At 44.8% G+C, this 22,022-nt stretch overlaps 1 pseudogene; it reads right to left on the bottom strand.

The window, feature by feature from the left end:
- Window positions 1–19,518: 19,518 nt before the first annotated feature.
- Window positions 19,519–20,497, bottom strand: LOC104663188 (annotated as a pseudogene).
- Window positions 20,498–22,022: the final 1,525 nt, after the last annotated feature.

Below are 22,022 nucleotides of genomic sequence, written 5' to 3'. Positions count from 1 at the left end.
ACCATCTTGGCCAGGCTGGTCTTGAACTCCTGACCTCGTGATCCACCCGCCTTGGCCTCCCAAAGTGCTGGGATTACAGGCATGAGCCACCGCGCCCAGCTGAAAATGCTTTAAAAAATTAGCCAGGAGTGGTGGTGTGTGCCTGTAGTCCTAGCTACTTGGGAGGCTGAGGTGGGAGGATCATTTGAGCTCAGGAGTTTGAGGTTGCAGTGAGCTATGATTGCACCATCACACTCCAACCCAGGTGACAGAGTGGGACCTTATCTCTAAAACTTAATAAATTCATTAAAATTAAAATTTAAAAAGTGTTTAAAAGAAAATGAAACATAAGCCATAGGCTAGGATGTGCCTATATCCCATTCCATACTTGTAACTCATATTTCTGACAAATGACTTGTATCCAGATGACGTAAAGAATTCATACACCAATTTTAAAAGAAACAACACAATAAAAATAGTGAAAAGACAACAGACACTTCACAAAGAAAGTGGGAAAGTGGGCTGAGCATGATGACACATGCCTGAAATCCTAGCACGTTAGGAGGCTAAGGTGGGCTTGAGCTCAGGAGTTCAAGACCAGCCTGGGAAATGTGGCAAAACCCTGTCTCTACAAAAAAATACAAAAATTAGGCATAGTGGCACACACCTGTAATCCCAGCTACTCAGAGCTGAGGCACAAGAATCGCTGGAACCCAGGAGGCAGAGGTTGCAGTGAGCCTAGATCGTGCCATTGCACTCTGTCCTGGGCAACACAGTCTCAAAAAAAAAAAAAAAAAAAAAAAAAGGATATGCAGATGACCAGTAAGTGCATGAAAATGTATACGTTACTCCTCAGACAAATATACATTAAAACCGCAATGAAATATATACCATTTCGCACTGTTATAATGACTAAAATTCAACAGACAGACAATAACAAGTGTTAGCAAAGATGTACAGCAATTGGAATTCTCATAAAATGCTCATGAAAATGTGAAACGACACAAACACTTTGGAAAACAGTTTGGCAATTTCTTATAAAGTTAAACAGTTAAACATATGCCTACCCTATGATCTAGCATTTCTACTCTTAAGTATTTACCAAGATAAATGAAACTATCCACAAAAATTTGTGTCCAAATGTTCATAGTAACCTTATTTCTTTCTTTCTTTTTTTTTTTTTTTGAGACAGAGTCTCACTCTGTCGCCCAAGCTGGAGTGCAGTGGCCGGATCTTGGCTCACTGCAAGCTCCGTCTCCCAGGTTTACGCCATTCTCCTGCCTCAGCCTCCCGAGTAGCTGGGACTACAGGCGCCCACCACCTCGCCCCGCTAGTTTTTTTGTATTTTTTAGTAGAGACGGGGTTTCACCGTGTTAGCCAGGATGGTCTCGATCTCCTGACCTCGTGATCTGCCCATCTTGGCCTCCCAAAGTGCTGGGATTACAGGCTTGAGCCACTGCGCCCGGCCTCATAGTAACCTTATTTCTACTAGCCCCAACTGGGAAACAACCCAACTGTCCTTAAACAGATGAATTGTGATATGAATTGTGATAGATCCATACGATAGTGTCTAACTCAACATTTAAATGGAAAAAAATTTGGCCAGGCCCAATGGCTCATGCTACTTGGCCACTAAAGTTCTATATCTTTTTTTTTTTTTTTGAGACGGAGTCTTGCTCTGCTGCCCAGGCTGGAGTGCAGTGGCCGGCTCTCAGCTCACTGCACGCTCCGCCTCCCGGGTTGACGCCATTCTCCTGCCTCAGCCTCCCGAGTAGCTGGGACTACAGGCGCCCGCCTCGTCGCCCGGCTGGTTTTTTGTATTTTTTAGTAGAGACGGGGTTTCACCGTATTAGCCAGGATGGTCTCGATCTCCTGAACTCGTGATCCGCCCGTCTCGGCCTCCCAAAGTGCTGGGATTACAGGCTTGAGCCACCGCGCCCAGCCAAAGTTCTATATCTTGATTGAGGTGGTGGTTAGATGGGAATATGCATTTGTCATAACTCATTAAGGGCCAGGCACAGTGACTCACAGCTGAGATCCTAGCACTTTGGGAGTCCGAGGTGGGATCATTTGAGGCCAGGAGTTCCAGATCAGTCTGGGAAACAAAGTGAGACACCTTATCCCTAAAAACATAATTTAAAAATTAGCCAAGCAAGGTGGTACATGCCTGTGGTCCCAACAACTCAAGAGGCTAAGGTGGGAGGATGGCTTGAGCCTAGGTCAAGGCTGTAGTGAGCCACGATCGCACCACTGCACTCCAGTCTGAGTGACAGAGTGAGATCCTATCTCCAAAGAGGAAAAAAAAAACCAACTCATTGAGCTATCTACTTTAAATATGCAGTTTATTGTTCATAAATTATATCTGAATAAATTTTACTTTATTTATTTATTTTTAGAGACAGGGTCTCACTCTGTCACCCAGGCTGGAGTGCAGTGGTGCGATCATGGCTCCCTGCAGCCTTGACTTCCTGGGCTCAAGCCATTCTCTTGCCTCAGCCTCCCAAGTTGCTGGGACCACAGGCATCCACCCCCATGCCCAACTAATTTTTAAATTATTTGTAGAGATGAGGTTACACTATGTTGCCCAGGCTGGTCTCAAACACCTGGCCACAAGCAATTCTCCCACCTCGGCCCCCCAAAGTACTGAGATTACAGATGTGAGCCACTGAGCCTGCCTAAATTTGACTTCATAAAAAGGATTATTTAGCAACCACTAGATGCCAGGTTTGTAAGGTGAGAAGAAAGAATGAACAAAGAAGAAATAGTTGAAGGTATATGAGAAAAGGGATAGCAGACAAGGTCCCCGCAGACAAGGTCCCTGAGAAAGTGAGAAGGAAGGAAACTCAGAGCCCAGATGGAGGAATTTGCCATGGCCAATGCAGTGAACACTGAGGCACAAGGGAAGGAAGGCAATGGGAGAGGGAGCCGACTAGAAACAGGCAGAAGGCGCTGGGCATGATGGTTCATGCCTGTAATCCCAGCACTCTGGGCAGCCGAGATGAGAAGATTGCTTGAGGCCAGGAGTTCAACACCAGCCTGAGCAACATAGTGAGACCTCATCTCTATTTAATTTAATATATATGTGATTGTCAGGCCATGCCATAGCCCAGTTCATATCAGTACCCAAATAATTCTCCTGTTCATATTATGAATTCACTGGTATGCCATTGCATTGCACGGAAGTACCATATAACCATATATATATATGTAAATTTATATATATATAAAAAATAAAAACCTGTCAGGCCATGCCATAGCCTAGCTGAGCCTGGCGACCTTGGATATTCAATATCCCCAAGAATGGAATTTCTCCAGCATTGCTCAGTAACCTGGAGGAGGAGGCAGAGAGTCCAGAGTTTGGGGAATTTAGGTTGGGGCATGGTGGCTCACACCTGTAACCCCAGCATTTTGGGAGGCCAAGGTGGATCACTTGAGGTCAGGAATTTGAGACCAGCCTGGGCCAACATGGTAAAACCCTGTCTCTACTAAGAATACAAAAATTAGCCGGATGTGGTGGCGGGTGCCTGTAGTCCCAGCTACTCAGAAGGCTGAGGCAGGAGAATTGCTTGAACCCAGAAGGTGGAGGTTTCAGTGAGCTGAGATCATGTCACTGCACTCCAGCCTAGGCAACAGAGCAAGACTCTGTCTAAAAAAAAAAAAAAAAAAAAAAAACAAACAAACAAAAACTTTGGGGAGTTTAAAGCAGGTGGCATGAAAGAAAAAAACACATGTTAAGAGTTGGAGGCATTGACAAGTAACTTGGAAGACACAGCCCTTGGAGGGCTCAGCTGGATGGGGAAGGAAGTGAAGCCAGGAGGAGTACAGGTAAAGAAAAGGGAAAGCTTGAGGGGCAGGAGGTGGTGGTTAGGCTGGATTTGGAGCTGAAATTCTCTTTAGCTTCTGTCTGCTCCTCTTTAGCTCACAGATAAAGCATTTAAGATTTCTTTGACAACCTGCATTTCAGTAAATTCCACATATTTGTTGAAAGCCTATTGTATAGGAATCCAAACTGTACTGTAAAAGGAAGTTTGTGTAGGTTGTTTCTGCCTAGTAGAAGATAAATTCTCCTGCAGCTATATTCATACAGCTCTGTATCCTCTCACCACAGCAGTGAACATCACACTGCATCTTTAAGTCGATAACCTAAATATTCGATCTCACACCCTTTAGTCCACGATTTCACTTTTAAGAATTTATTCTTAGGCTGGGCGCGGTGGCTCACGCCTGTAATCCCAACACTTTGGGAGGCCGAGGCGGGCGAATCACGAGGTCAGGAGATCGAGACCATCCTGGGTAACACGGTGAAACCCCGTCTCTACTAAAAATACAAAAAGATTTAGCTGGGCTTGGTGGCTGGTGCCTGCAGTCCCAGCTACTTGGGAGACTGAGGCAGGAGAATGGCCTGAACCCAGGAGGTGGAGCTTGCAGTGAGCCGAGATCGCGCCACTGCACTCTAGCCTGGGCGACAGAGCGAGACTCCTTCAAAAAAAAAAAAAAAAATGTATTCTTATGGATGTGTTTGCATATGTGTGCAACGACTTCAGTATAAGACTTTTCATTTGAATACCATTTGTAATGGCAGCCCTAGGAGGGCTAACATCACTGGGAGGCTAATTTAATAAATAATGGCACTTCTGTGCAATGGCATGCTATTGCATTCATCACAACAACAGGAAAATGATTTGGGTACTGATATGAACTTATTTTAAAAACGTATTAGTTAGCCTGGGCAACATAGGGAGACTATGTCTCATATATATGTATTAGAGACACCTGTAGTCCCAGCAGCTTGATAGGCTGAGGTGAGAGGATCACTTGAGCCCAGGAGGTTGAGGTTGTAGTGAGCTATGATAGCTACTGCATTCTAGCCTGGGCTTCAGAGTGACAAACTGTATCCAAAAAAAAAAAAAAAACAAAACAAAAAAGGAAAGGAAAAAGAAACAGTATTGCTTAAAGTAAAAATGAAAACAGGGCACAGAACAGGGGCTATGGTGTTTTATCTTTTCTATAAAAATAAAAAACACATATACACTTAGGAACTGGTGTCACTCCTGAGGCAGGATAGGAAGGAGGGACCTTTACAATTTTCTGTGATTTTACCCTTAAAATTTGGGGAGAAAGTAAGAGAGAGAGGAGGAGAGACTTCACTTGTTAGTTTCTGGAGGGACAGCGAAAACTACAACCTACAGAATGAAGCTCTAATGGTGGAATTTCAGGACTTGAACCCCCCAGCATCCCTCAGTAGTCACTATGCTGCTGACCTCTATCCAGCATCTCCTGGAGCTGATCGAAGATATGTCCCTGGCTCTAAATGACTGGACTTAAGAGGCCAGGCCTCTGGAAAGGGGGATCCATAAAGCATCTATGTACAAACACCTCACCAAACCATAACTGAGCTACTCAGCAGCCTCACCAGAACATAGCTGAGAACCAGAACTTTTGGCTTTTTTGAGACAGGGTTTTGCTCTGTTGCTCAGGCTGGAGTGCAGTGGTGCAAGCATGGCTCACTGCAACAAGCACAGCTCACTGCAGCCTTGACCTCCCAGGGTTGAGCAGTCCTCCCACCTCACCCTCCCAGTAGCTGGCACCACAGGCGTGCGCCACCAGATGCAGCTAATTTTTTTTTCTTTTCTCTTTTTTGAGATGAGTTCTCACCATGTTGCTCAGGCTGGTCTTGAACTCCTGGCTTCAAGTGATCCTCCCGCCTCAGCCTCCCAGATTGCTGGGATTACAGGTGTGAGCCACTGTGTCCTGCCCAGAACTTTTTTTTCTACTGACTCTGAAGTGTTACCATAGATGATACTGAAACTCATACATCTCCTTGCTCCTCAGTCAGAGCCCATGTTCCCCTTCTGGGGATCCACTTGGCCCTCTAGAATAAGTGTGAAGATTATTTTAAACTGAAGACACTAGAGATACAGCAGATGCAGAAAGAAGCCTTTTTGGAACTTCCTTTATTTTACTAAAAGGAAGAGACTTCTGGGAATAAAGTTGCCGTAAATCTCCTCTCCAGAGGCGCTCACTCCCAGGAAGAACACCAACCACTCATGTAGACAAACACAAACTGCATAAACAGACGTCAGCAACAAACTCCCACCTCTTCCATTTGTTTCTCTAAAAGTCCATTGTCTTTCCTCAAATGTCCATGTGTCTTTCCCATAGAAGCCTTTCTCTCTCCTCTCTTTCCCTTGTTAGGCTGAGATCAATGAGCTTCTTTATCTGAATGTTCCTGCATGCATATAAATAAAACTTGTTTCCTTTTTATTTATTTATTTTTTTTTTGAAACTGAGTCTTGCTCTGTCGCCCAGGCTGGAGTGCAGTGGTGTGATCTCAGTTCACTGCAACCTTTGAACCTCCCAGGTTCAAGCAATTCTCTGCCTCACCCTCCCTAGTAGATGGGATTACAGGTGCCCACCACCACGCCCAGCTAATTTTTGTGTATTTTTAGTAGAGGTGGGGTTTCATCATGTTGGCCAGACTTGTCTTAAACTCTTGACCTCGTGATCCACCTGTCTCGGCCTCCCAAAGTGCTGGGATTACAGGTGTGAGCCACCGTGCCCGGCCAACTTGTTTTCTTTTTCTGTTTTGTTTTTGAGACAGGCTTTTGCTCTGCTGCCCAGGCTGGAGTGCAGTCGCACAATCATGGCTCACTGCAACCTCAACATCCTGGGCTTAAGCATTCCTCCCACCTCAGCCTCCTGCATAGCTGACGCTACAGACACATGCCACCACACCTGGCTAATTATGGGGTCTCACTTTGTTGCCCAGGCTGGTCTTGAACCCCTGGGCTCAAGTGATCCTCCCACCTTAGCCTCCCAAAGTGCTAGGATTAAAGGCGTGAGCCACCTCGCCCGGCCAAACTTATTTTCTTTTTGCCTATTTATCTGTCTATTGTCAGTTAATTTGCAGGCCCCTGAGCATTGGACCTAAGTCCTCAGTAGAGAAAAATATTTTTCTCCCACAAACCTTCCATATAGAGTTTTTAACTAAGCCTGGTTAACAGATTTTCAAGCCACCAGGGGCAAACAGCAAATTACAAGGGGAGAAAGAGATTATTTCAGGCAGAAGCCTTCCTTCAGCTTCATTGTGACAGATGACAACCTAGCATTTGAAGGAGAGAAAGAAACATCTATTTAAAAAAAAAGGCCAGGCGCGGTGGCTCACTTCTGTAATCCCAGCACTTTGGGAGGCCGAGGCGGGCAGATCACGAGGTCAGGAGATTGAGACCATCCTGGCTAACACGGTGAAACCCCGTTTCTACTAAAAATACAAAAAATTAGCTGGGCGTGGTGGCGGGCGCCTGTAGTCCCAGCTACTCGGGAGGCTGAGGCAGGAGAATGGCGTGAACCTGGGAGGTGGAGCTTGCAGTGAGCCAAGATCATGCCACTGCACTCCAGACTGGGCAACAGAGCAAGATTCCGTCTCAAAAAAAAAAAAAAATCTAGGCACGGTGGCTCACGTCTGTAATCCCAGCACTAAGGCCAAGGCAGGAGGACCACTTGAAGTCAGGAGATTGAGACCAGCCTGGCCAACATGGTGAAACCCCGTCTCTACTAAAATACAAAAATTAGCTGGGCATGGTGGTGCGCGCCTGTAATCCCGGCTAATTAGGAGGCTGATGTGCGAGAATCGCTTGAACCCAGGAGGCAGAGGTTGCAATAAGCTGAGATTATGCCACTGCACTCCAGCCTGGGCGACAGAGTGAGACTCCATCTCAAAAAACAAGCCAGGAACCGTAGCTCGTGTCTGTAATTCCAGCACTTTGGGTGGCCAAGTCAGGAGGATTTCTTGAGTCCAGGAGTTCAAGACCAGCCTGGGCAACTTAGGGGGACCCCATCTCTACAAAGAATGAAAAATAAAAAAAAAAAAAATTAGCCTGATGTGGTGGCATGGTCCTATAGTCCCAGTTTCTTAGGAGGCTGAGGTGGGAGGATCACTTGACCCCAGGAATTCAAGTTTGCAGTGAGCTATGTTTGTGTCACGGCACTTCAGCCTAAGCAACAAAGTGAGACCCTATCTCAACAATAAAAAAAGAAAAAAGAACTTCCAAGAAGTCCAGAATCTGCCATTCTGCGTGCCTTCTTGGATGTCATGAGAGCATTAGAGTTGCCTCACAATCCAGCCGGCGGTGTCTGTACCGCGGCTTGTCCTTTATCACAAAGAGCCCAGTTCTCCTCAGGATTCTCTGAGAAGACAAGAGTGGTGCACTTCAGAAAGATTTCTACACAATCCTTCCAAAACTGCCTGAGGCTTAAAGGGGTAAACTCTAGCCTAGGAATCTTGACTTTTATAGAACTACTCATCCTCCCAGGATTCACTTCAGATAGTGTCAAGACCAGCATGGGCAGCAAAGCAAGACCCAATCTCCAAAACAAAAAATACAAAAATTAGCCAGACATGGTGGCACATACCTGTAGTCCCAGCTACTCAGGAGGCTGAGGTGGGAGGATCGCTTGAGCCCAAGAATTGGAGGCTTCAGTGAGCTGTGATTGTGCCACTGCACTCCAGCCTAGGTAACAGAGCATGACTGTCTCTCAAAAAAAAAAAAAAAAAAAAAAAAAAAAAAAAAAGAGGGCTGAGCATGGTGGCTCATGCCTGTAATCCCAGCACTTTGGGAGGCCGAGGCGGGTGGATCACAAGGTCAAGAGATTGAGACCATCCTGGTCAACATGGTGAAATCTCGCCTCTACTAAAAATAGAAAAATTAGCCAGGTGTGGTGGCGGGCACCTGTAGTCCCAGCTACTCAGGAGGTTGAGGCAGGAGTATCACTTGAACCTGGGAGGTGGGGGTTGCAGTGAGCCGAGATTACCCCAATGTACTGTAGCCTGGCAACACAGCGAGACTCTGTCTTAAAAAAAAAAAAAAAAGCAAAGCCAAGAAAGGAAACCCAACCAACTCTACGAAAGAAAGTGTCAATATTTTTCTTGAAGCTTAGAGTTCATAGTGACAATGCATCAGAGGAGCAGCATAGTTTGAAACCACATCCAGCAAGCTAAAGGCCCATAGACCAAATCTGGCTCACAACCTGTTCTTTTTGTCTTTTTTTTTTTTTTCCTTTTTGTGGAGAACGGGGTCTCGCTGTATTACCCAGGCAGGTCTCGAACTCCTGGGCTCAAGCTATCCTCCCGCCTCTGCCTCCCTGAGAACTGGGATTACAGGCGTGAGCCACTGCGCCCGGCACAACCTGTTCTTATAGATCAAGTTTCAGTGGAATGCGGCCATGTCCGTTCACATTGTCTGTGGCCACTTTCACATGATGACAGCAGAGTTGAGTAGTTGGTACAGATACTATATGGCTCCAAAGCCAAAATTATTTTCCAGCTGATCCTTTATAGTGTGGACATAAAGACCAACCAAATGAGAACAAGGAAAAGCTGTTCATCTGTAGCTTGCTCTACAAGGGAGTCAGCCATCACTTGTGTTTGGCAGAGACTCAAAAGTAGGCAAAGGATTGGGAAAGCTTTGTAACAAAAAAGGGCAAGGCTTCAGGCATGCCTTTGTAGGGGTGGAAAAGTGTGATCCCTTTCCTCACCCATCGTAAGTGTTATGGCCAACACTCCCTTAACAAAAGACAGGTTAACAAGAGGAAAGCACAGATTTATTAAACCAAAGTTTCACACAACATGGGAGCCTTGGGAGATGAAGACTTAAAGACCCAGAGAAAACTGTTTTTATGCCTAGGTTTAGACAAAGAACAGACATTTGTGTGGAAATGTGATTGGACAAACGGGTGTGCTCTAATGGTAATAGACTGAGGGGGAAACAGTGGGCCCTGTCTGTTCAGATTCTCCTTTGCCTCTCTGTGCAGCATTCCATCCCCCCGGGTGGAGGCAAGACTCCTCTGGACTGAGAGTCTTACGATCTACTATCAGACAATGTAGGTGGGAGAATATCTATGGTCAGCTTCTACACAGAAAGGCATGGGTAGGTTTCTAGTTTTTCTAGCTTGCTTTGGGGAAGAAAGGATTTAGTTTCTTTGGCCTACCTTGGAGAAGAGGAATTCTAGTTTCTATATCTTGCTTAGGGGAGAGAGAGGAGCAGGAGAAAGGAGGATGGGAGGTCAGAAACTTCTGAGGTCCTTTCCATTTCCTTCAGTTCAAAGTACTCAGCATGCCGAGGAAGCATGCTTTTGGATCTTCTTTTTGGCCACCCGACACGGTGATTAGAGGGTGTTGGTATAGGGGGGCTAACTGGAATTAGGGCATCCTACGTGATTGGTTAGGGGAACATATTTGACTTTTTCTGGTTCATCCTAAATTGGAAGCAGGGAGAAAAATAAAGGAAACTGTCAGTTATTAATCAAATCCTAATTGGTTTGGGCCAGTTATTACAAGGGTTATTGTTTGGCTTCCTGGACTGATTGCTAGGGAGAGCAGCCTGACTTTCTACAAGTCTGCTTAGAGATAGCAATATGGCTTCCTGGGCTGGTTACCGTAGTAATGGGTTCATTTCCTGGACTGATTGCTGCAGGTTGCAGGCCAGAGTTCTATTCTCATGTATGGTCTGACCATTGTCCATTGCACATTCAGTGTCTCAGTAGAAAAAGTTTACCTATCCCTGGATTTAAAGTTAAGTATTTAAATGAGTGGGTTCTTGGGTGATGAGTACTAAGGTCTCTGTGCCTTAGTTTTCTCATCTATCCATTGGAGATTATAATAGTTTCTACCCCATTGAACTAAAACTGGAGGGCATGTTGGCAGCCCATTTCAATTAGAGGATTATCTCTTTGATTGTTTATCAAAAAAACAAAACAAAACTAAGTTTGAGGCCCCTCATTCCCACTCTGAAATCCAGGACATAGCCCTGTCTTAAAGCCAAGGGAAGATTGTTCTCCCCTTACCCTGCCTAAGGAGGTCCAGTGAGGGGGCAGTCTCTCATTTCAATGATACTTTGGCTTTATTAAATTATTCAGGTATTTTCTTAATTACAAAAGACTTTAAACCACCCCTCTGTCTTTTGGAGAGCCTTCCCGCTCCTGCAGTTGGCCAATATTTACAATCAGACTCTGAAGTTTTCCAAGCTGCCATGATCCTTCGAGCTAATAAGAAACAACAAACAGCTGGGGAATATGTCTCTTCAATCTGCTTCTTTGACCTTAACAGAGCCTCACCTGTAGAGAAGTGGGGCCTTGGGATCTGGGAGCTGCTCCAGGATCCCCAACCTCTAGTCCTGCCGGGGAACAGCACCCTGTCCAAGCCCTACTACCCAAGAACCCATCTTTCTTGTAAATCCTACCCAGAAGATGCAGCCCCACCCTCTGAAACCAAGGGATCACTCAGTCCTGCTGACTCTATCCTCTTAAGCTTCTTGGATCAGCCCCTCTCACCAGCCCTCCTGTTATTGCGATGTTTCAGACCCTCAGATGTTCTTCCTCCAGCTACAGCAATGTCCTTCTAACTCCAGGCTTCTTCTGGTCCATTGAGATGACGTAAGTCACTTCAGTTTACCACCTTCCAAAGACTCCCTATCACCTTCTGGTTAAAGTCCAACACCCTTGAAATGGCATTCATGGCCCTTCACGGAGCTCTCCTGGCCTGCCTAACCTCTCACCATCTCCTGCCTTGCACTTTACTGCCTACAGTCACTGCACTGTCTAATATGGTAGCCACCAGCTGCAAGCGGCTCTTTCAATTACGTTATTTTATTTTAGACAGGGTCTTGCTCTATTACTGAGGCTGGAGGGTAGTGGCGTGATCAGGGCTCACTGCAGCCTCACCCTCCCAGGCTCAAAGGATCCTCCCACCTCAGCCTACTGAGTAGATAGGAATACAGGCATGCACCATTATGCCCAGCTAATTTTTTATTTTTTGTAGAGATGGAGTCTCACTATGTTGCCTAGGCTGGTCTTGAATTCCTGTGCTCAAGCAATCCTTACACATTAGCCTCTCAAAGTGCTGGGATTACAGGCGTGAGCCACTGTGCCTGGCCTAAGTTTTAGTTAAAATAAAATTAAAAATTCAGTTTCTCAGTTGCACTATCCACATTTCAAGTGTTTACTAGCTAGAGATTACATACTGGACAGCATAGAACATTCCCATCAACACAGAGTTATACTAGACAGCATTCCTCTAGAAACACCCAAGGTTTTTATTTTTCTGCACACATCATGCTGTCTCACCCTGCCAGGTCTTTGCTCATGCCTCTGCCCAAAAGATGCTTTCTTTTATCTCTTCACATGGGTGATGCTTTAAGACTCAGCTCAGAGGTCATCTCCAAGAAGACTTATTTGAATCTCCAGGCTGGGGCAAGTGCTGGGCTCCTGTGTTCTAATAGTTCCTTGTGTTAACTAATCTCTATCTGACCACTTAGCATTTGCTGATATTTCTGTCTCCTCCATAAGACTCTGAGTTCCTCTGGGGCAGGGCTGTGTCTTCATCAGCTCTGTATCCCCAGTGTCTGGCACAAAGCAGGTGTCCTTTGGCGTTGGTCGAACTCATCTGAGTGGAACTCTCAGTGGTGCATGACCATAGAACAGTGCAAGTTGAACTGTGTATTAGTGAAGACTCCTATGTAGAGAGAAACAACCTCAACTCAAACTAGTCAAGAGAAAAGAGGATGTAATGGTTCAATAATTGGGAAGCCCCAGGTTGGTTCTGACTTCATGCATGACTGGATCCAGTGGCTCAACACACGTTACCAGGGCCTGGTTCCCTCCCCAGCTCCTGGTTCTGTTGACTGCCTTGTAACATCCCTCTCAGGCAAGATGACCACCAGTAGTGTTGGTCCTAAGTATCCCCAATTTAGCAACCTCAGTGAAGAGAGAAATTCTCTCCCAATTATCTACTTAGTGGTCTCCAGGAAGATCCTGTTTGGCCTTGATTGGGTTGTGTGCCCTCCCTCCATGAATCACTGTGGACTGTGAAGAGGAGTAGTTTGTTTGGCTATGTCATCCTGGCTTATGTGTCTGTTCCTGGAGTGAGAGTGGGGGAGGTGAGTATACGAGCATCATGATTGACAGCTTCCCAGGCCGCTTGGAAAAAGAAGGAGTTACCCAAAGAAACCAGAAGAATAGATTGCAGGAATAGTGGGAGGTAGGGGCTTTACCTCCCATAGGCCCCGCTGCCCACTTGGAGATAGGAGGCAGCAGCTGCTCTCTCAGTGACCTGGACTCCTGCTTGCTTTCTCTTGCCCTTCATACTTTTTCCATGTAGACCAGAGCCTTAGGAGAGTCCACTCACCCTCAGATTTCAAGCCACCAATCAGCTGGTTGCAAAGGGTCTTGAATTTAGAAGATTTTGCTGGCCTGGAAATATACAGTGATGGAGCTTTGAAAGACAATGGGCCAGGCATAGTGGCTTAGGCCACCCATCACTTTGCGGGGCCAAGACAGGCAGATCACTTGAGGCCAGGAGTTCGAGACCAGCCTGGCCAGCACAGCAAAACTCCATCTCTACTAAAGATACAAAAATTAGGCAGGCATGGTGGCGCATGCCTGTAATCCCCAGCTACTCAGGAGGCTGAGGCACGAGAATCGCTTGAACCCGAGATGGAGGTTGCAGTGAATTGAACTTGCACCACTGAATTCCAACCTGGACAACAGAGTGAAACTCTGTCCCAAAAAAAAAAAGAAGAAAGAAAAAAACTGACCTCACTCTGGAAAGAACCCTCGTAGAATTTGCCAGCTCTGGTCAAGGACCTACAAGCTGTTGTAACCTTCCTTTTTTTCATCCATTAAAAAAATTAGCTGGGCATAGTGGCTTATGCCTGTAATCCTAGCACTTTGGGAGGCTAAGGCAGAAGGATCGCTTGAGATCAGGAGTTCAAGACCAGACTGGGAAACATAGGGAAATCCCATCTCTACATTTTTTTTGTTTGTTTGTTTGTTTGTTTTAATTAACCAGGCATGGTGGGGTGGGCCTGTAATCCCAGCTACCCAAGAGTTTGAGGTGGGAGTATTGCTCAAGCCCAGGGATTCAAGGCTACAGTGAGCTGTGAATGCATCACTACACTGCAGCCTGGGCTTCAGAGTAAGACTCTGTCTCTAAAAAAAAGAATAGAAAAAAATTTTAAGATATACTTTACATACAGTAAAATTCACCCTTTTTAGTGTATAGCATTGTGAGTTTTGACTATGGTCATCCACCACAGTCAAGATGTAAAACAGTTCCCTCAGCCACAGTTCCCTGGGCCCAGTTATAGTCAAACTTTCCCCAGGCCCTGTCCCTGGCAACTACTGATCTGTTTTCTATCCCCATAGTTTTTATTTTTTATTATTTTTTTATTTTAGAGGTGGGGTCTCACTCTCTTATCCAGGCGGGAATTCAGTTGTATGATCACAGCTCACTGCAGCCTCAAACTCCTGGGCTCAAGCGATTCTCCTGCCTTGGCCTACTGAGTAGCTGGGACTACAGGACTGTGCCACCACGCCCAGCTAATTAAAAAACAAAACAAAACAAAACAAAAAAATTTGTTTGTAGATTCGGGGTCTCACCCTTATCATCTTGCCCAGGATGATCTCCAACTCCTGGCCTCAAGTGAGCTTCCCACCTTGGCCTCCCAAAGTGTGGGGATTAGAGGCATGAGCCACCTCCCCTGTCCCTGTCCCTGTCCCTATAGTTTTAACCTTCCCGAAATATATAAATGGAAACATAAGGTATGTAGGTTTTGAGTTTAGCTTCTTTCATTTAACATAAGACAATTGATACATATCCATAATGCTCTATACATCAATAGTCATTCCTTTTTATTGCTAAATAATACTTCACTGATGGATGTACCCCATATTAGTTATGCTCTAATTTAGGTACATCTGGGTTTTTTCCATTTTTTCTCATTTATGAATAAAGCTGCTATAAACATGGATTTTCTTTTTTAAAAATTGTTTTGGGGACAGGGACTGGTCTCAATATGTTGCTCAGGCTGATCCGGAGCTCCTGGACTCAAGTAATTCCCCCACCTCAGCCTCCTGAGTAGCTGGGACTACAGGTACACACCAGCATCCCCAGCCATAAATTTTCATTTCTCTTGGGTAAATACCTAGGAGTGGGATTTCTGGGTTTTATGATAAATCTTTAATTTTATATAAAACAGTGAAATTGTTTCCCAAAGAGACTATATTATTCTGTATGGCTACTATATTATATGAGCATTCCAGTCACTTTGCATTCTTGCCAGAACTAGGGTTTGTTGTTTTTTTTTTTTTTTAAAGCTATTCTAATAGATGTGTAGTGGTATTACACTTTGGTTTTAATTTGCATTTCCCTAATGACTAATCATGTTTAACATTTTAGCAGCTGGGTGCAGTGGCTCATGCCTGTAATCCTAGCACTTTAGGAGGCTAAGCCAGGTGGATCACTTGAGTCCAACAGTTCAAGACCAGCTTGGGCAACATAGTGAGACCCCCATCTCTACAAAAAAAATTAAAAATTAACTGGGCATGGTGGTATGCACCTGTAGTCCCAGCTACTCAGAAGGCTGAGGTGAGAGGATGACTTGAGTTGGGGAGGTTGAGGCTGCAGTGAGCCGAGATTGCACTGCTACACTCCAACCTGGAAAACAGAGTGAGATCCTGTCTCAAGAAAAGAAAAAAATTTTTTTTGCATGTGTTTATTTGCCATCTATATATCATCTCTGTGGAACTGTCCATTCAAATACATTTTTTTTTTTTTGAGACAGGTTTTCACTGTGTTGCCCAGGCTGAGTGCAGTGGGGGCGATTACCAGGTTGTTACCAGAAAGGGGTCCCAATTTAGGCCCTAAGAGAGCGTTTTTGGATCTCGCACAATAAAGAATTTGAGGTGAATCCATGAAGTCAAAGCAAGTTTATTAAGGAAGTAAAGGAATAAAAGAATGACTACTCCATAGGCAGAGCAGCCCCAAGGACTGCTGGTTGCCCATTTTTATGGTTATTTCTTGATTACATGCTAAATAAGGGGTGGATTATTCATGCCTCCCCTTTTTGGACCATATAGGGTAGCTTCCTGACATTGCCATGGCATTTGTAAACTGTCATGGCACTGGTGGGAGTGTAGCAGTGAGAACGACCAGAGGTCACTCCTGTGGCCTTCATGGTTTTGATGGGTTTTAGCCGGTTTCTTTACTGCGACCTGTTTTAGCAGCAAGGTCTTTATGACCTGTATCTTGTGCTGACCACCTATCTTATCCTGTGACTTAGAACACCTTAACCTCCTGGGAATGCAGCCCAGCAGGTCTCAACCTTATTTTATCCAGCCCCTATTCAAGATGGAGTTGCTCTGGTTCAAACACCTCTGACAAGGTGAGGTCAGAGCCCTGGCATCGGAAATTGGTTGACTTGCAGGTAGGGAAGAAGAAGTTACTGACAACAGTATAGATTTGAAAAGGAAAGTTTTATTAGATAGAAAGTACACTGCAGAAGAGTGCAGCCAGGTGCATCAGCAAGAGAACTGAGCATGCCACGGTGGATTTTCCTTAGGGATATTTATGGACCTTAAAGCGAGAGTTTAAGGGTAATTTAGACCATATTAGCGCACATAAGTCATGATTATTGATTACATTTGCAGACATTTTGTCGTCTTAATGTCAGCAAGGGTTGCACAATGAGTTTCAACATGCATGCATTCTGGAGATGTATAGAAATTCTAGTTATGTATAAATTTTGAGGAAAGAGGTCTGGAACCAGATGCTGACTTCAGGTAACAGGGAAGGCTAATTACTTCTAAATTCCTCAGATAAGGAGTTTTGCCTCTGGATGGCCTACTTAATGGTCACCAGGTGATCTTTGTTCTTCTCAGTGATCACAGCTCACTGTAGCCTTAACTTCCCTGGCTCAAGCGATCCTCTCCCCTCAGCCTTCTGAGTAGCTGGAACCACAGGCATATGCCACCATATTTTTTGTGGAGACAGGGTCTCACCATGTTGCCCAGGCTGGTCTTGAATTCCTGGGCTCAAGCAATCTGCCTGCCTTGGCCTCCCAAAATGCTTATAGGTATGAGCCACAGTGCCTGGCTCATTTCTCATCTTTTAAAGTAGGGTTGACTTTTTATTATTGAGTTTTCTGAGTTCTTTACATATTCTGGATTCAAGTCTTTTATCAGATGTAAGTTTTGCCAAAAAAAAAAAAAAAAGAGATCTCCCCATTTGTGGCTTCTCTTTTCATTCTTTCAACAGTGTCTTTTGAAGAGAAGTTCTTCATTTTGATGAAGTCCAAGTTATTGATTTCTTTTCTTTTACGAACTGTACTTTTGGTGTCATATCTAAGAAATCATGGCCTAACCCCAGTTCACAAATGTTTTATCCTAGAAGTTTTACAGTTTTAGGTTTTACATTTATGTCTATGATCCATTTTGAATTAATTTTTATGGGGTGTGAAGTATAGATTGAGACTCCTTTTTTTGCACCTGGATATCTAATTGTTCCATCTTCATTCTTTAAATACACTGTACTTTTTCCATTGAATTATTTTTGCCTGTTTGTCAAAAATCAATTGACCATATACATATGTAACAGGACTACTAGGTTTGTATGCCTGCTGCCACAGCAACAGACCAATACACTGACAGCAAGGTTTGCAGCAGAGAAAGAGTTTATTAATTCTAAAGTGCCAAACAAGGAAACAGGAGGAATTCTCAAGCCTCAAATCCATTTTCTCTAGGATTTTCTGGGCAAAGGTTTTTAAGGGGATCATGGAGGGTGAGGGGCTAGAAAACTGAGGTCATTGATTAGTTGGAGTAAAGCAGATGAAATAATCAGGATGTGTTGACCCGGTGCAGTGGCTCAAGCCTGTAGTCCCAGCACTTTGGGAGGCTGAGGTGCGTGGATCACCTGAGGTCAGGAGTTCAAGACTAGCCTGGACTACATGGTGAAACCCTGTCTCTACTAAAAATATAAAAGTTAGCTGGGCAAGGTGGCGTGTGCCTATAGTCCCAGCTACTCAGGAGATTGAGGCAGGAGAATCACTTGAACCCGGGAGGAGGAGGTTGCAGTGAGCCGAGATTGCGTCATTGCACTCCAGCCTGGGCGACAGAGCTAGACACTGTCTCAGAATAATAATAATAATAATAATCAGGATGTGGAAACTGCATTCTTCCATGAATCAGCTTTCTGCTGGGCCCCTCAGACCAGCTGGTGTGGGTAGTTTTGTTGTATGCAAACCCCAACAGAGAAACTCCATGGAAAACTTTTAATCTCACAAGGCCTTAGATTTCATCTACAGAACAGAAAAAGAACAGTCTTGTGACAAGGACTACCAATATCCTGGGGTAGTAAGCAGAGAGCAGCCACAAGGAAGTGGGCCAAAGAGCAAGCTGGCTTAATGATGACTGCTAACTGTGCTGCAAGCCTGGTTGAATTTTTTCTTCTCTTAATCAATTTTGTAAAGTTTTCCTGGGGACAGTTGCATGCATGGATCTATTTCTGGGCTTTTAATTCTATTCCATTAATCTATATGTCTCTCCTTTCTCCAATATCACACTGTGTTGACTACTGACTACTGTATCTTTATGTAAAATGTAGAAATCAGGTAGGGTGGGTTCACCAACATTATTCTTCTTTTTCAAAATTGTTTTAACTATTCTAGTTCTTTTGCCCTTTTTTTTTTTTTTTTTTTTTTTTTTTTTTCCGGACAGAGTTTTGTTCTTGTTGCCCAGGCTGGAGTGCAATGTCTTGATCCACCACAACCTCCGCCTCCTTGGTTCATGTGATTCTCCTGCCTCAGCCTACCGTGTAGCTGGGATTACAGGCATGTGCCACCATGCCCAGCTGATTTTGTATTTTTAGTAGAGATGGGGTTTCTCCATGTTGATCAGGCTGGTCTCAAATTCTCAACCTCAGGTGATCCACTCGTCAAAGTGCCGGCATTACAGGCATGAGCCACTGTACCCGGCAATTTTTTTTTTTTTTTTTTTCGAGGCAGAGTCTCTCTCACTCTGTCACCCAAACAGGAGTGCAGTGGTGCTCGGGTCACTGCAGCCTCCGTCTCCCAGGTTCAAGTGATTTATATGTCTCAGTCTCCCAGGTTCAAATGATTCACATGTCTCTGTCTCCCAAGTAGCTGGGATTACGGGGTGCACCACCACTCTTCGCTAATTTTTTCATTTTTAGTAGAGACAGGGTTTCACCATGTTGGCCAGGCTGGTCTCAAACTCATGAGCTCAAGAAATCCACCATCTTTGGCCGGGCGCGGTGGCTCAAGCCTGTAATCCCAGCACTTTGGGAGGCCGAGACGGGTGGATCGCGAGGTCAGGAGATCGAGACCATCCTGGCTAACACGGCGAAACCCCGTCTCTACTAAAAAATACAAAAAACTAGCCGGGCGAGGTGGCGGGCGCCTGTAGTCCCAGCTACTCGGGAGGCTGAGGCAGGAGAATGGCGTAAACCCGGGAGGCAGAGCTTGCAGTGAGCTGAGATCCGGCCACTGCACTCCAGCCTGGGTGACAGAGTGAGACTCCGTCTCAAAAAAAAAAAAAAAAAAAAAAAGAAATCCACCATCTTGGCCTCCCAAAATGCTGAGATTACAGGTGTGAGCCACCACGCCTGATCCAATATATATTTTATTTATTTATTGTATAAAACATTTAATTTCTTGGTCTTTGTGGGGAATTAGATGCATCACCACTATATTACAACTGAGCCATTAATTTTGTAGCTTCACCAACATTAACTGGTTTGCTTTCATGATACTGCTGAGGAATCAATTCTTTCTGTAGAGGTTCAAGAGAAAGGCGTTTTGAGAAATGTGCAAGTTCCTTTTGTACATTTACAAAAGCTTTATTTACTCTGTTAGCTTTTTCATCATTCATAATGCTTAAGATTAGTGGTGGGCCAGGTGCAGTGGCTCATGCCTGTAATCCCAGCACTTTGGGAGGCCGAGACGGGCGGATCACGAGGTCAGGAGATTGAGACCATCCTGGCTAACACGGTGAAACCCCGTCTCTACTAAAAATACAAAAAATTAGCCGGGTGCGGTGGGGGATGCCTGCAGTCCCAGCAACATGGGAGGCTGAGGCAGGAGAATGGCGTAAACCCGGGAGGCGGAGCTTACAGTGAGTTGAGATAGCGCCACTGTACTCCAGCCTGGGCGACAGAGCGAGACTCTGTCTCAAAAAAAAAAAAACAAAACAAAAAGATTAGTGGTGGTTGGGTGTGGTGGCTCACACCTGTAATTCTAGCACTTTGGGAGGCCAAGGCAAGTGGATCATCTGAGGTCAGGAGTTCAAGACCAGCCTGGCCAACCTGGTGAAACCCCGTCTCTACTAAAAATACAAAAATTAGCCAGGTGTGGTGGCAGGCGCCTGTAATCCCAGCTACTCAGGAGGCTGAGGCAGGAGAATCGCTTGAACCCAGGAGGCAGAAGTTACAGTGAGCTGAGATCGTGCCATTACACTCTAGCCTGGGTGACAAGAGCAAAACTCTGTCTCAAAAAAAGACAGAAAAAAAAAAAAACATTAGTGGTAACTGGTTTTGCTTTGTTTTTAGCTTTAAACATTTTTGGCTGGCTGTGTGAAATACATTCCTGGATTTCTGCCCTCTTAATCTGTTCTTGGCCCTTGTCAGGAACTCAATACTTGCATACAGCTTCTTAGCTCCAGGTGACACCATCTGTTTTTCTGGGTTTTGGTATTTTGTTTTGTTTTGAGATAGAGTCTTGCTCTGTCATCCAGGCTGGAGTACAGTGGCGCTATCTTGGCTCACTACAACCTTTGCCTCCCAGGTTCATGCAATTCTTCTGTCTCGGCCTCCCAAGTAGCTGGGATTACCGCCACACGCCACCACGCCTGGCTAGTTTTTGTATTTTTAGTAGAGATGGGGTTTCACCGTGTTAGCCAGGATGGTCTCGATCTCCTGACCTCATGATACGCCTGCCTCAGCCTCCAAAAGTGCTGGGATTACAGGCGTGAGCCACTGCACCTGCCCTGGCCCAATCTCTATTTTTAAATCAGCATACAGACTCCATTTTTCTCTAAGGGACCACCGGCTTACAGGGGCTCCCTGATCAGAATCCACACCAGGGTTCATGATTTATGCAGAGGTGGTTCTAGTATAGGGTGAAGGAAATCAAAATATTTTACCCCAAAATATATTTATTTGACATATTTTGAAATGGTTGCTGCAGGGCCAGCAAACAGATGAGTCCTTGCAAAGCTATTTTTTCTGGGGAAAATTGGCATCTACAGATAATCTCGACTAATGCAGCCAGGCCTTCCTTTTCTAGAAATTTTCCATATCTAAGAGAGATTAACTGAGTCTGACACCTTGAAAGGTCTGAAAAAAGACCTTTGCCATATGTTCATTGCAGCACTATTCACAATAGCAAACACATGGAATCAACCCAAATGGCCATCAGTGGATAAAGAAAATGTGGTACATATACACCATGGAATACTATGCAACCACAAAAAAAAAACAAAAAAAAACAAGATCATGTCCTTTGCAGGGACATGGTTGGAGCTGGAAGCCATTATCCTCAGCAAACTAATGCAGGAACTGAAAACCAAACACCACATGTTCTCACTTATAAGTGGGACCTGAACAATGAGAACACATGGACACAGGGAGGGGAACAACACACACTGGGGTCTGTCAAGAGGTGGGGTTAGGGTAGGGAGAGCATTAGGAAAAATAGCTAATGCATGCTGAGCTGAATACCTATGTGATGGGTTGATAGGTGCAGCAAACCACCATGGCACACGTTTACCTATGTAACAAACCTGCACATCCTGCACATGCATCCTGAAACTTAAAATAAAAATTTAAATTAAAAAAAAAAAAGACTTTTACCATCTATCCTCTCTGAGGACTGCTACCTATGAGGCCTCATCTGTGTAACAAAGCCATCTTTGCAAGCCAGACCTCTTTCTTTCTCCCTTTCACACCTTGTCTTGCTACTAAACATGATTTACCAACATAAACTGTTTGGGGCCATACTCTTGGCCCGCATTCTTTTTGTAACCTCAAGATGGCATATACGCTTCTATATCTTATTGTTGGGTTGAGTCTTAATTCCGAAGGTTCCCATGTAAGTACATTAAATAAATTTATATGTCTTTCCTCCTATTAATCAATTTGCCTCGTGTCAGTAGTTTTTCAGTGAACTTTTAGGGGGCCAATGGCCATGGCCCCCACA

Source organism: Rhinopithecus roxellana, chromosome 17 (assembly GCF_007565055.1).
Source record: "Rhinopithecus roxellana isolate Shanxi Qingling chromosome 17, ASM756505v1, whole genome shotgun sequence".
Classification (NCBI taxonomy): Eukaryota; Metazoa; Chordata; class Mammalia; order Primates; family Cercopithecidae; genus Rhinopithecus; species Rhinopithecus roxellana.
The sequence above is the reverse complement of the archived record's forward strand: the minus strand, read 5'-3'. Positions and strand labels throughout refer to the sequence as shown.